Below are 15,792 nucleotides of genomic sequence, written 5' to 3'. Positions count from 1 at the left end.
GTGCTGGCTCAGGGAAGCGGTGAGCTGGTCGGCTGTGATCTTGTTCCAGCTTCTACGGGCAGCCTGTTGTTGGTGGTGGTGGATCGCCGATCTGTTGAAGGTGAAGTGGACGCAGCTGTGGTCCGTCCAGTGGAGTCCTGTTGCGTGGCTGAAGGTGACGTCGTTGCTGGACGAAAAGACGGCGTCGAGCGTGTGTCCGGCGAGGTGGGTGGGGGTGGTCACCAGTTGCTTGAGTCCGAGGTTGGCGAGGTTGTCGATCAGGCTGGTGGTGTTGCGGTCGTTGTTGTTCTCCAGGTGGAAGTTGAGGTCCCCCAGGAGGATGTAGTCGGCGGAGGGGAGGGCATGCGGACTGACGAAGTCGGCGATGTCCTCGCTGAATCGTGTGCGTGGCCCCGGGGGTCGGTAGATCAGGGTGCCTCTGAGGGTGGTCTTCGGGTTGGTGTGGATCTGGAAGTGCAGGTGTTCGGCGGTGGTTAGGGTGTCGTCGGTGTTGGTCGTGATGCGGATGGTGTCTCTGTGGATGATGGCGATGCCTCCTCCCGTCTGGTTGGCGGTGCGGTCCCTCCGGATGATCTTGTAGCCCTCCGGGATGGCGATGGCGATGTCTGGGGCTGAGGAGGCGTTCATCCAGGTCTCGGTGAGGAAGGCAACGTCCGGGGCGGTGGTGTCGAGGAGGTTCCAGAGTTCTACGGCGTGTCTGTGGACGGAGCGGGTGTTGAGCAGGATGCACTTGAGGTGGCTGCTGCTGGTGTTCGGTTTGGTGAGTGCTGGTGCAGGGTGTGTCCGGATGCAGCTGAACTTGCAGGCGTGGCAGCTGAAGGGTCCGTGGGTGTACTTCGGGGCGGCTCGATGACATCCTGGGATGCGGCCGGTGTTGAGTGCGATGAGATCGGCGGCGTTGTAGGTTCGTCGGGTCGGCTTCCGTCGGTGGGGGCCAGGGGTCCTGGCCCTGGGCGCGGTCCAGGCGCGGACGGGCGCAGACGGGCTTACCTTTGGCGCGCCTTCGGCGCACAATCGGCGCGCCCGCTGCGCGTCAACGCTGCGCGTTCGCACGGTCGCCATATAAGGCGAAGTGCGCGGGTGGGCGGAGCAGCTGGGAGGCGGGAGCGGGGAGGGAACAGAAGGAAAAAAGGGGCGGGGTCGGCGGTAGTGGCGGGAAGCGGGGGCGGCGAGGGAGGCGGGAAACAGAGCGGGCAGTGATTACAGATGGTAAACAAATCGCGCTAACACGGGAAGAAGACTAGGAAATATGGACAAGCACAAAAGATTGACAAAACAAGCTAAACACGGGGAAAAAAGCCTAAGAGATGCAGACCAGCACAAGTGATTGACAAAACAAGCTTAACACGGGAGAGAGATTAGAAAGTAAAAACAGGCACAAGCGATTGGCAAAAGAAAACCAAACGGACGGCAGCAGGGTCAGTCGGCAGCGAGGCAGCTAGGCACAGCGAGGGGGCACACGCAGCAGCTGGTGGCCGTGCGGCGCGGGGGTGTCCCACAAGTGGGTCACACTCACCTGTGTCGCACGGTCGCCATATAAGGCCAAGTGCGCGGGTGGGCGGAGCAGCTGGGAGGCGGGAGCGGGGAGGGAACAGAAGGAAAAAAGGGGCGGGGTCTGCGGTAGTGGCGGGAAGCGGGGGCGGCAAGCGGGGGCGGCGAGGGAGGCGGGAAACAGAGCGGGCAGTGATTACAGATGGTAAACAAATCGCGCTAACACGGGAAGAAGACTAGGAAATATGGACAAGCACAAAAGATTGACAAAACAAGCTAAACACGGGGAAAAAAGCCTAAGAGATGCAGACCAGCACAAGTGATTGACAAAACAAGTTTAACACGGGGGAAAAAGCCTAAGAGATGCAGACAAGCACAAGTGATTGACAAAACAAGCTTAACACGGGAGAGAGATTAGAAAGTAAAAACAGGCACAAGCGATTGGCAAAAGAAAACCAAACGGACGGCAGCAGGGTCAGTCGGCAGCGAGGCAGCTAGGCACAGCGAGGGGGCACACGCAGCAGCTGGTGGCCGTGCGGCGCGGGGGTGTCCCACAAGTATTGCTGGGTAATTCCTCTAACAAAATCTTTCATTGGGTCCTAAACAATCCGTGGGGATGCTGTGCCTATGTTTTCCCTAAAAAATACCTCTAGTTGTTGCGCTGTGCTAGATACAAATTCATTACCAGTAAGCAGGTACCTGGGTAAGGAAAATGGTCTAACACTTGTATCCTCAGCTGTAACCATAAAGGATAGTAGAATGAGATTGTGATCATATGTCACCCGGGGACATATTGCAATATCTAAATCTAAGATTAAGCAATCAGAGGCCCAAGCCATATCGATTCTAGAATATGACTTGTGAGGAGCTGAGTAGTACGTATATCCCGGAATGGATGGGTATATTGCCTCCAGGCATCTATTAACCCCTTCGCTGCTAGGCCTTTTCCCCTCCTGTGCTAAGCCTTTTTTGGGCGATTTGGGGTAAAGCGTGCTTAGGCCCCTGTAACTTTTTGACCACATAAGGTATCCACGCCAAATTTGCGTCCTTTTCTTCCAAAATCATTGGGATTCTAAAGGTGCCGAGGGTTTGTGATTCCCTTGGAGGGGTCCCAGAAATTAGGCAAAATACAGTAAAATTTTTGTTTTTTACGGAAAAATTGGAAAAACGGGCTGCAAATGAACGCCTCTGGGTTTTTCCCTGCAAATGTTATCAAAAAAGGGTTTGTGGGGCTGAAATCTCCATTTTCTCAGCTTTTAGGGAATGACAGTCTTTTGTCAAAGAACCAACATTTTTCACACAGTTTTGGCATTTTTCTGGGACATAGCCTATTTTTGCTATTTTTAGAGCTTTCAACCTCCTTCCAGTTAATGGTAGAAATGAGTTTGAAAGCAATAATGGATCCTGGAAAGCTATACATTTTGAAGTTGCCTATGTCAAAACCACCAGCTTTTGCAAGGGAGGTTACCTGGGTTTTTGGCCCCGTGCTAGACGGCCATCTAGGGAAACCTACCAAACCCACACATTTCTGAAAAGTAGGCACCTGGGGGCTTCCAAGGAGGTATGGCTTGCGTGGATCCTCTTATGTTTCTTTACCCAGAATCCCTTGCAAACCACAAGTTTAGCTGAAAAAAACAGATTTTTCACACATTTTTGTGTGGGAGCATGGCATCACTGAGCTCACACAAATTTCCTCCTACCCAGCGACCCCCAGGTCTCCCGATAAAAATGGTACCTCACTTGCGTGGGTAGGCATAGTGGCTGCAACAGGAAAAGGCCCAAATCGTACAGTGGAGACTTAAAAATTACCTTTAGCAAAACTACCTTATTTTTTTTGGGGGGGGCCTGAGTTTTGGCCCGGGGCTCGGCGGCCATCTTTGGAAACTACAAAACCCAACAGTTCTGAAAACAAGACACCCGGGGGAGTCCAGGGAGGTATGGCATGCGTGAGTCCCCCAACGTTTTCCTACCCAGAATTCCCTGCAATCCTTAAAATTAGGTTAAAAAAAACACGTTTCCATACATTTTTGCGTGGGATCTCTGTGCCGGCACAAATGTCCTACCACCCAGCGTTCCCATAAAGGAAGGGGAATGACCCATGACCATGGGGCGGATCACCAGAAATAAAAGTAAACTCTGGTGCCCTAGTGGCCCTACAAAATAACAACAGCAGAACTGCCCTTCGAGGTGATACCAAAGGGGATGATGGACGGAGCGCATGCGCAAAGCTAACACTCAACCCCTGGCAACTGATCTTGAATTAATCCATCATCATTGTTTAGGTCACTTCACCAACCCAGTTCAGACATGGCCATATGCAAATCAGACTGACCCTGTGCCCTTTGATTGCCCTAAGTTGGCAGACGTGCTCACTTTGGCACTGCACTCAAGCTAACCTGGCTGATAACAGCTGATTAGCCAGTAACCGGTCCCATAATGGTTATTTTTCTAAAAATTTGACCCCACCCCCTGGGGGCAGCCAAAAGCTTACAACATGCCCCTTAAAGGGGAGCGACCCTTGTCCAAGGGGTTACTACCCAAAACAAACAAAAATTAGGGCTACTCAAAATGGCCCCCAAAATAAAAGTGACCCTTGCCAAAGGGGCCACTCCCCTGCTCTTTGCCCCATGCAAGGTTTCTATAAAAAAAAAATATTTAAATTCTGCCCCCCCGGGGGGCAGACAAAGCAAAAGTAATTGCCCCCTAAAGGGGAGCAACCCTTGTCCAAGGGGTGTCTCCCCAAAACAAAAACAAAAACATTAGGGCTACTCAAAATGGCCTCCAAAAGGAGAGTGGCCCTTGCCCAAGGGGCCACTCCCCTGCTCTTTGCCCCAGTGCATAGTTTATAAAATAAAACATTTAAAACTATTTAATTTCTAATGCCCCTAAAAGTGGAGCGTCCCTTGTCCGAGGGGACGCTCCCCAAAACAAAAATAAACAAAAGGGCTGCACAAAATGGCCCCCATTATGAGAGTGACCCTTGCCCAAGGGCCCACTCCCCGAACGCACAAACACTGTCCCAAAATGCCGATTTTTTTTAATTTCCGCAAATTCTGCCCCCCCGGAGGCCACACAAAGCAAAACAAATTGCCCCCAAATGTGGGAGCGACCTTTGCCCAAGGGGCCGCTCCCCGAACACACACACAGCCAATTCCACACAAAAAAAATCCCTTTAGAGCAGGAATGCTCTAAAGAGGCATCGAGGGAAAGGAAACCCCTTTCCTTTCCCCCGATGCCTCTTTAGTTTAAATCCCACCCCCCCCAGGCCCCAAACTTACCTCTTTCTCCTCCGACGCGCAGGAAGCAAATGGCTTCCCTGCGCGTCGGAGGAGAAAGGGAACCTCCAATGACGTCAGCGCACCTCGCGCGCTGACTTCATTGATGACATGGGCGGGGGGGCGGGGGGAGGCAGGGGAAGGTCTTCCCCTGCCTTCCCCTGCCTTCCCCGCAGAAACGAAGAAAATTGGGCACCCGCGGGGGAACGCTGGTCATCAGCACCCGAGCACTGTATGCCATGACGAGCTCAGCTCATCATGAGCATACAAGGGGTTAAGGGTTGTAGTCTCGCTATTTGCGATATTGCCGCCCGCGCCCTGCGCATTTTACAAGTACCCCCCTTTCTTGTGGAGTCGATGTTATAATCCATGGGACAGTTGAAGTCCCCCATTAATAACCGCACCCCATCCCAATTTAGCAGTTTGAGATTGAGAAAATCAAATATGGCAGGGTCATCTATGTTTGGCCCATATACCGAGCAAAATACATATTTTTTACCACACATTTCTAGCTGAGCCAATACCCAGCGCCCATTCTGTTCGGCCAGTGTCTTAACTATTCTGCAAATAAACCTCTGTTCTTTTAGTATGGCAGCTCCTTTCATAGATATTGTTTGTGTAGTACAAACTATTGTTTCATACCCCAGATGTTTTAGCAGATGCCGATCCTTATAGGCCAAATGAGTTTCAGTGATTAAAATTATATGTGGTTGGTGCAGCCTTAATTCCTACCGCACGAATTGCCGCTTATTAGCACTATAGAGACCAGTCACGTTCTATGACATACATTTAACCCTTGCCATAATAGACTGCATTCCTTATCAGCAAATCCCTTTTACCTAAAATAAAAATTGACATTCTAACTCTTGAAAAATATTCTAAGACACATATTCTAGTAACTGTCCTCTTACCATAACCCTGATATACCTCCCAGACCACCCATACCCCCCTCTTTCCCGAAGGACCCCTGAACCAGCAGCCGCTGGCTGCGCAGCACATCAGAGCCACATCCGCTATGGTGGCCATCCCCACACCCCAACACACACCCTAAGTGAAAATACCTAAGTAAGAAAAGAGAGGGAAAAAGGAAAAAAAAAGGCCATGCAATTTTTGAACAGTAAGAAATGGGGAAAAAAAGAGTTATACGCTCTCTTTTGAGGCTTAAACTAATAAAGCTTGTCCTAACACATTATAATAAGTTATCTTTATTAGCTTCAGTAGCTACTAGTCAAGTCAGAATCCAAGGCCAGAACCAGTTCTACGTTTGTCTTTAGAGTTAATCTAATAGAGCAAATGCATCCTTTTGTACTAGGGCTTCTGAGCTGCTTAAGTTTGCCATTTAGCAATTGCCAGTTTAGCTTCTTGGTTCTCAGTAAAAAGATAAGTGCGTCCATCTTTGAAAACCTTTAAACGTGCTGGTTCTTGAAGATAAACCTGCACCCTCAAGAGTCTTTAATGGATTGATTGATTGGCAGAGTTGCCAGTGCCTGTCCATGGTGGACTATTATAAGGGAAACATTTTTTCCATGGCCAAAATTGAAGCAATCTGGGGGCCCATGGATATGGTGGCATAAGTCTAATTAAACAAGGAGGTATTTTTAGATCTATATGATAGAAATCTTTATGCTATGTTATTGTTTCGAAATATTTGGGTCATAGGCGTACGTTTTTTTCTCCTATAAATGCTCTTGCCTTTTTGGCTTTTATCTTTTGATTAATCCAACTGCCAAGACGATATGTACTACTCACATTGACTTATCCTATGTATGTTATGTATTTGCTCCTCCATTAGATGACAATAAAAAGTAATTTAAAAAAACGAAGCATCATATTTGCTGCATATGGCTTAGGCGAAGGGTCAGAACGGGAAACAAGATAAATTAAGCAGGTCTCCGGGGCCATGTTCACTTTCTGTTCGGTCTGATGGCCTTTAGTTTTGTCACACGAGTGATAACAAAGGACAGTTAAAGAGGCAGCAAAATGCAAATCTGTTACCCATAGCTACCCTTAGGTTACACTGAGTTAAAACACCTATGGCATCCAGAATAGAAGCTAGAGGCAACAAGATTCTTCAAGTGGATGAGTAAGTGAAGGTATGTGAAAAGTGGCTTACTAGGCCTGTGAGAAATTTTTATTATGCTGCTGAAATATGGTGTTATGCAAAATTTGGGAAATTTCCTGAAATGTTACATTAGGCAACTTCAAGTACCTGTCGGCCACATGCTACTGGTTTGTGCAGAAAATGTCTCACTCAAGAGCGGTTCTCTTCTCCAACCGCCGTCCTACTGGTATCTACTCTGAAATTCCAGGTATGCCCTCACCTGAAATCTTTGCTTGAGATGTTGCAAAAACATTTCTCATAATTGTCTGTATATCTTCTAAAATTTTGAGGTGTTTCATACAAAATGATATGATATCACACATCCCTGCTTAGGAAGAAGAGGTGGCTAAGGTGAAAGATTAGGATTGCAGTTACAATCTAGTAAACCTATGCAGCTACACAATGTATGGGCTATGAAACAGGAGGCACACCAATTTTCAAATGGAAATATTTGTTGGTATTAAAACTAACAATGTTATATCTGACGTTGCTGCTGGTGTGCAACACATTTTCCATATCTTTTTTACTTTTACGTTTAGCTCTTTATACGATCTATGTAGAGACAGATCATAAAAGCACAAATTAATTGATTAAATCACATTAAAAATTATTAAGTAAAAAAGCATGAATCATTTTTAAAACTTTATTACACTTTTTTCATTTGTTTTTAAAACCAAAATTGGCTGCACAATTTAATTCATGAAGATTAAGAGTCTTAATTCACCTCAGCAAACTCCTGGCCCTTCTATTCCCCCAACAGGCCCATAAAAAAGGAAGCTACAAAATAGCAGACATAGGGGTTGCAGAGAGCGTTCAGAAAATGCAGTGCCACTCTGCATTGCAAGAAATGTTTCTGCCTTAGAATTGGGAAGACCCCAACATCAATGGAATTAAATTAATGTGGAAGCGCAGCAGAATAAAACTGTGTTGGGCTACTGTTACAGAAGAAAGGTAACAGTAGCCTTCCTCTGATCTTTGTGGAATTTGATCATAGACTGCAAGCACCTGGGAATGCCTGTTCGTTTCCCAGCGGTCACGGTTGGCCTTCAGCAAAAAAAGGTTAATTAATTTTCTGTTTAGGGACCTTAATACAGGCTGTTGGGTCTCAAAAGAGGTCTCCCATCCCTATTGCATTCAATTCAATCTCTACATATCTGAGTCAACCAATCCTGCTATGGCCCTCGAGCCCCAGCCAATCACCAATTATACGTTGGGTTAGATTGACGGTGGCCCTTCGCCAAATCGAGAGCCACAACAGGATGGGTGCCATTCTGATAAAGTCAGACAGATATGGTAGGCCCAATTCGAAGTTCAGAATGTAATTAGATGTGAATGGTGGTAACGAGACCCTGGTCTTAAAAAGGGTGTCTTCCATTATCTGCATTTAATCAATTTGGGCCATTCCCCACACTCCGGCCCCATACGTTGCCGCCGCTTTAGTTTTAGCTAGGTATATCTTTTTTATTGTATTAAGAGGGCTGGCACCTAATTTTTTAGCAAAGCCGTTTATGGCTTGGGTTCCTCTTTCCATACCCAGTGTCCTTGCTAGCACTAGTTTGTGCCAGGATTATTTGTTATCAAACAGGATCCCCAGGTATGGGAAAGAATCAACTACCTCGATTTTCTTTGAGGACAGATGGTGTTTTAAAGCTTCTAGGAGCACCTGCTATAATAAGGAATGATTTAGATTCATTCATCCTGAGGTCAAATGAGGCCATAAATGACGCATACGCGGATATAAGGCTTTGTCCTGACGATTAAAGCCACATCATCAGCGTATGCCAGAATTGGGAGGGATATGTTGTAAATTTTGGCGCATCTAGGGCGAGGCCAGACAGGGCCGCTTCCACCCCGTTAGTATAGATGGAAAAAAGAAATGGGGTGAGGACACAGCCCTGCCTGACTCCCTTCTCAATCTTGAATGACCGTGTGCACTCCCCATTTCTGCCATACCGCACAGAGGCAGTGGCATTGGCATACAACTGACGAATGAAGCTGATAATCAGCGGGTCAATCCCCAAACCTTCCATCATCAGCCACAGTCTAGGTTGGGACACACAATCGAAGGTCGCTGACAAGTTCACGAAGGCCATATATAACCTCCCTCCTTTGGCCTTCGTGTACTTGTCTATGCAAAGCGAAAGATTGAGACATGGGTCCACTGTCCCCTTGCCCTTGTGAATGCCATATCAAAAGGGGACTGGTAAAGAAAGTTTATAGCTTGATGCGATGAGTACATCTGTCTCTCTAAATCTTAAAGTAATTGAGAACATTATAATGTATGATACTGCCAATCAATAGAGAATAGTTACATACCATGAATCTAACCAAAGAAGGAGTCGTTTTCTATAACTGGAAATTCAAACCCAAACGAAACAATAAGGGCTTGATTAGTAATTTAGCTAACAAGATGCTCAAGTAGCATAGAACTCAATTACTCAGGTGCAAAGACAATCATTTATAGCGAATGTGAAATCTTTTATAAACATATGTGATAGAAAACAGTTGAAGCAATGAAACAGAAAGGGTTGATTCATACAGAAGATTTGAGAAAGTGAATCGCTATTGCTGTTTTCTGTAGTTGTCAGTCTTCTCCACCAGGTTGGCTGGGTGGCAGCAGTTTATGATAAAAAAAATTCAAATCCTGTGCTTCTGCTAATGTTCCTCTACACCTCTTTTTGCCTTTATGGTTTTGGAGGGAGAGGTTCACACTTGATTTAGACAAAAGAATGACACCACACCACCCACGATAAACCACAGGTGCAAACAATTGCACATTTCCACTTTTCAATAGTTTCCTGTCAAGTTTCATCTGTCATGCTCTACAATTGTCACCTGTCTAGTAGGTATCCCCAGGGCACAACGATCGGGTTCCTTCTTTCAATGTAAACGTGTACCCGTTCCCTTATTTTGACATCTCCATCAAGCCTATATGCTACAGCTATTCTGGCAACACACAGCTGGTAATAAAACTGGGAAAACCTTCAGACCTCAAGACTCAGGACTCAGTGAATGCCTCTTGGTTAAGGGCCTGTGGATGCTAAAGAAATTGTTTAAACTAAACAACAGCTAATCAGAAATACACATCTTTGGATCATGGCAATATTACAGCACATCAATCAAAGTGAAAAACCTCATTTTGATTAAGAATTTCAAAATTATATTTTTAGGCAAATGAATCTTAGTAATTGGGTTTCGCATCATTCGTATTATTTTTTTTTCTTAAGCTCACACTTTGGATGTAATGTTTGCTTGAGTCTGCATAAAATGTCTTGTTTGAAACTGGGTTTAGGCCAAAGCTGAATCAGATATGGTAAAAATTGTTAATCACAGTACTTAGAAACACTATGGAAAATAGATTGAGCAGTGATCTTACATGACTTTGATAGTAAAAGGCATACATAGAATACACATTTCAGGCCTATGATTGGGTCAGGAAACCTTTGAAGGGCCACAAGATAGACAGGAGCTACTTGGCCTCAACCATGGTGGTTAAGGTTGTTTCCCACTGCAATCCTGAAACCTACATTTGCTGTGCAAACTGGGTAGACCCTTTCTGCACTTGATTCTCAAGGTAGAGAGGTTGAGTAGTTTAAGGCTCCTCAGGGAAGGAGTGTGGGAGCAAGACCCCAGAACAGTCAACGACCAGACAGAATATGGTATTGTTCAGCCCAGTGCTTATCTTTTAGTTAAAATAAAGTACTTATATCTCACAGTAAAACAAATACCACATAGTTCAGTAGGGTTCTCAATTACAAGGATATACTTTTATGTAGGTTACTCAGTAATAAGTTACACCCCCTATGGTACTTTTTCTCCGCTAGGAGTGTTCAAATCTCTATAGTCCCTGGAGTATAGCATGGGTCACCGATTAGACAAGCGTGCAGTACATTTAAAAGTGTCCCACTGGCTAGATAAGTAAATACGTTCAGATAGCTTTCCCCAAATCGCATGCACCAATCAAATGATACATAGAGTAGAGTTCCTCTGCATTACCAGTCTCTAATTCAACTTGCCGTCAGGCCCGGCTTTTACCTGCTCTTTGTAGATGCAGTTTTCGTAATGAGGGCATGGACAGCATCCCTGCTTCTGCAGTGGCTATGAGGCTGCATGAACTACAGTAGTTTCCTCCCTCAAAACATGAGACACTGGGCAGAATTAGCATGGCAGGCTCACATGGTGGCACTTATCTTCAGCAGTAGAGACGCCCGAGGCTGGGTGTAGACAGGCTTTTGGATATGGCAGGTGCTACCTCCAGGTGAGTTATCAGCAGGTGTATAACTTCACCAGTTGCAACATCAAGCCTAAATATGGCTTCTGAATTGGTGGTCACTTGGAAGACCAGGGCACAGCAGATAGAGAGAGCACAAGCTGTGTACTTGACTCCTCGAGTAAGTGAGCAGTCAACCCCCGCGTGTCCCCTGAAGAGCAAAAATACAGAACTAAGCAGTTATAGCTACTATAGACCCATAACCACTAAGAAGAAGGGTAAGTGAACAACTTACCCACGGACGTCACTAAATTAGTAACACTCGACACACTGGTCCTGAAGAAAGCCCTCTAACCTGACAGGGCATCGTAAGGGCGGAAACATGTCGACCACTTAAGTTTTTTAGAAATAGGTGATATAGAACAGTAGCCCTTCTAGATATGCACCACCTTTTGGTTTTCACCTTGCCCCATTTCCAACTGAATAAAACACTATTTTTGAAAGATTTCACTTCACTCACATTCCCACCATTTATGATCACTTCTGTAATAACCAGTTGGTCTTCCTCCAGGAGGTAGAAAGTATATTAAAGACCCTATGATGATGTTTTTTACGTAGTGTCAGAAGCGGAAAACCACGATATACCGATCCGTTACCTTTTACGTGAATGAGGGTTTTTTAGATGGTTAGAACCCCAGACCCTAGTTACAATACAGGACAAGTGATCCATTCTCTTTTGATTATTTGCCTATTGTCTGGAAGCCAAAAGGATCTCAGCTTCTCTCTCTCCTGATTGATTATGAGGTCACTTGGAATATTTAACTAGAGCAATGGCAGCAGCAATCACTCGGGCACATGGCAGGATGCCGGGTAAAACAAAGATGTTTGGTACATGAAGGTCTTGGTGTAGTTCACAGAAGAAACCATTTGACGGGACCGGGAGTCCCTTTTTTCTACATGGGCCAATGCTGGATGTGCTCTATTTTTGCAGTCAGCTTCCTCTGCCTATTCCTCACATCAGAAATATGCTGGGCTTCTCCTCCTGAACAGTCCTTCCTTTTGCAAGGTTAGCCACTATCCTTCTCTCTTGCAGCAGATAGAACGACTACTAGGTAGATCCTCAGATCCTCCATTGGAAAATGAAATCTCAGGTGATATGGCCTCACCTTTGGGAGACTGGCTGTCATGCAGGCACCAGCCTTGGTCACAAGCAGTCCTTTGCGTAGTCTGCATAGTACTCCAATCCTAGATCAAAACAACTTAAAAATTAAACAAAGTTGGCAGCTTAGACTCCATTTTAATAATCATTTCCCAGGTTAGGGCTGTGGATCCACTACCTAAAGCTTCAAAACTGGTTTACGTTGGTTCTCCTTCACATGTCATTTTCTTGCCTCCTCTCAGCCAGAGCCTTTTTGTGCAAGGTGATGGCTGCCACTGCAGGTAGCAATGATACTAAACCTAAGCATGAAAACCTACAACTATGGCTCAAAGTGTGAAATCTCTGCATGTGGTTGTCTATGGCCTTCCTGAATGTATATTCAAGAATGGAAAAATATGCAGGCACTGCCTAAAAATGTACTTTCCTTCAATAGAAGAAACTTTGGTCCCATCTCGTGCCCCTAGCATCTAGAAAATGGCAATGCTCATTAAAAACTAACCAGCAGCCCTTTGCTATGATGGGCCTCTTTGAGTTTCTAAAGGTAGCCCTGTCTCCATCATTCTCCACTTTAGTGTATTGAGCTCCATTCTTCTGTCACAGGAACTCAGTCGATACACTTCCACTGTCTGGGAAGGCCTAGTGACCCTCCATCTTGTGCCATGATCCACTACGGGCCATCCAAAATGGATCCCACTTGTCCCAATACTCCAACTTTCACCACGCAATGAGTCCAACTACCATGCACATGGTATATAGCTTTCTTCCATACATGCTCTTGAGACAAACACAGAATCTCAGTCTAAGTTCTCTGGCTCAGATTAAAGCAGGCCTTTACAAGAGAGAGGTCAGTAGACTGAGCTCACTCATGGCACAGATAAAAAAGTCTGGTCTTACTAAAGATTTGTATACATTTGGTATATTGACAGCAATACTTTATTGGATTATCCTGAGACATGCAGTGGAGTACTACTTCAGCTATGGGAGCACCCTTGGTGCACCCTTCTAGGTCACACAATGGATATTGGACCTCAAATTTCCAGAGTCTGGCCTAGGCCTTTTGCACGCGCTAGTTTAGTGTGGTTACAGTGCCAAATCAAAAGTTAGTGTTCCATTTCTTCATGTAGTCAGGGACTTAGAACAGGGGTACACGCTGGTACCATGTTCCCATCCCAGAACACATCCCTCCCACATCATACACCCCGGATTATAAAACCACCTTTGGAGAAGTGTGGTTGTCAGATCTGCAAAACTGGTGGGAAAATCCATCTGAACTGCTAAATTGTATTCCATGTTTCTGCTTCCCCATACACTTTAGGCCTTGTAATGGATGGAGGTGGTAAAACTATATATTTGAACACATTGTTAATATCATAACTTAACGGCACGTATATTTGTATTGGTTTTCAGAATGATTAGAATGTCATGTTAAAATTCCTCCTGAAGAAAGATATGATTTATCTAAAATGCATTGGGGTTCAAAAATTAGAAGAATGCATAAGAATATTTACAGAATGTGAACTGGAAAACATAGAATCTGTTATGAAGAAATGCAATTAAATTTCATATGAATGAAGTGAAGCCAGTTGGCAATAAATTTGGATGAAAATCATGGAGACTTTTATGAGCTTCATCTGCCAAAACAGCGCCTTACGGGAGTCCCCTTGACCGAATAATGAACATTGAATTTGCACTTGAAACAGACAGATGCAGCCCTGGGAGCATGCAAATAACAGGATTAAAACAGCAAGGGGATCATTAGTATGTTGGTGGGACCAACACCAATGGTAGGTCGGTGTCAGTCCGACCGACATCTGAAGCAGTGGTCAGACCACTGCATTACAATATGGCTCACTCGACCGCATGGGTGAGGGACGGACCGCTGTGGTTCCGATGGGCCTGCTCAGGCACTGCCGAAGGGATTACAATGACCATCTCTGATGGCCTCTCAATAGCGGTCCAACCGTGAAGTGCTTGCCGGAGGCTGCAGGGATGTTTAAAAACATGCCTTTTGGCATTGGGGCTTTTGCTGCAGCCCGTTTTCAAGCTACAGAACAAGCCTCAATGCCAAAAGACATTTTCCAACCTCAGATCCTAATTAACCGGTCAGGACTGCCGACTACCTGTCAGCCAGTCCATTTACCGCAATGATACCGGTCAGATGCTCGTCCGACTGGCATCGTAATTAGGACAAAAGTTTCAACAAAGAGTGCATTTATGAAACTTAATATTTCTTTTGATTTGCAATTAGATAGGCCACCTCAAAACATGGAATTTCAAACTTCTATTGCTTGAGTGGTTTCTGATTTTTCCGGGGCACCTGCTATGCATCAAACATGTAAGGCTGGAACCTCCTTGAGGCCAAGGTAGTCAAAAGAAAAATGCAAATCTGTGGATCCTAGGTTGGGTACACTGCAGGTCTGGCCCAAGAATTATGGAAAAGCTCAATCAAACCAGTGTCCAACACCTACGCAACTTCTGATTTGATGTATGCCTCAACAAGGTCTAACATCATACAATCTTACTCTTCACTGACAAGCCATCTATATCATGGATAGAGGCAGGTCTCAATCATGGGGTCAAAGACAAGTGATGGGAAACATTTTCTGCCACCTCTCTTTACTCTTGTTGCTGCTCAGGAGTCAGTTAAGAGCAGGTTTTAACCCTTACACGGAAACTCCGAAAGCTAGTTAACATACAAATGAATAACAATTATTTAATAATTGATAATTCACTTTTATTGATTTGTAATTATGTGCATTGATTAATTGTTTTTAGATTTTTAATGCATAAATATATTTTTTAAGTTCCCTATTTTTTTCAATTTAAGACTCATATTTTTTCTAAATTCATGGTGTTACTCATATACATAATTTGTTTGAAGTGAACTATTTTCCCTACTCCTGCGTAGACTGCAGCAGGAATAGTGAAATTAACCTCTTAGCAGTTCGACATTTTCCCTACTGTTGCACTGTTTGGAGGGGTAATAGAACATTTTACCCCTCCAAAGGTCAACACTTTCCCTACTGTTGCACTGACTGGAGTGGAAATAATAAATGTAACCTGTACAAAATCTAATGCTTTCCATACTGCTGCATGGACTGGGGTTTGAATAGTACATTTTACCCCTCCGAAGTCAAAAATTCCCTAATGTTATGCTTTTTGGAGTGGGATTAGTAAATTTCAGTCCGCAAAATCAAACACTTTTATTATTGTTGCACTAGAGTGGGAATGGTAATTTTCACACCTTCAAAGTCAAACACTTTCCCTACTCTTGCCTTGTTTGTAGTAGGTATAGTACATGTTGCCCATTCGAATTCTAATGCTTTCCCTACTGTTGCACTGTTTGAAGTAGGACTAGGGAACTGTACACCTTCATAGTCCAACACTTTCCCTACTGTGGTGTAGACTGGAGTGGTAATATTAAACTTCACCTCTCCCACGCCAAAGGCTTTCCACACTGTTCCATAGACTGGAGTGGAGAGAGTAAATGTAATCCATCCTTAATCTAACGCTTTCCCTACTGTTGCACGGACTGGAGTGAGAATAGTAAATTTTA

This window comes from Lissotriton helveticus, chromosome 5_1 (assembly GCF_964261635.1).
Source record: "Lissotriton helveticus chromosome 5_1, aLisHel1.1, whole genome shotgun sequence".
Lineage (NCBI taxonomy): Eukaryota > Metazoa > Chordata > Amphibia > Caudata > Salamandridae > Lissotriton > Lissotriton helveticus.
The sequence above is the reverse complement of the archived record's forward strand: the minus strand, read 5'-3'. Positions refer to the sequence as shown.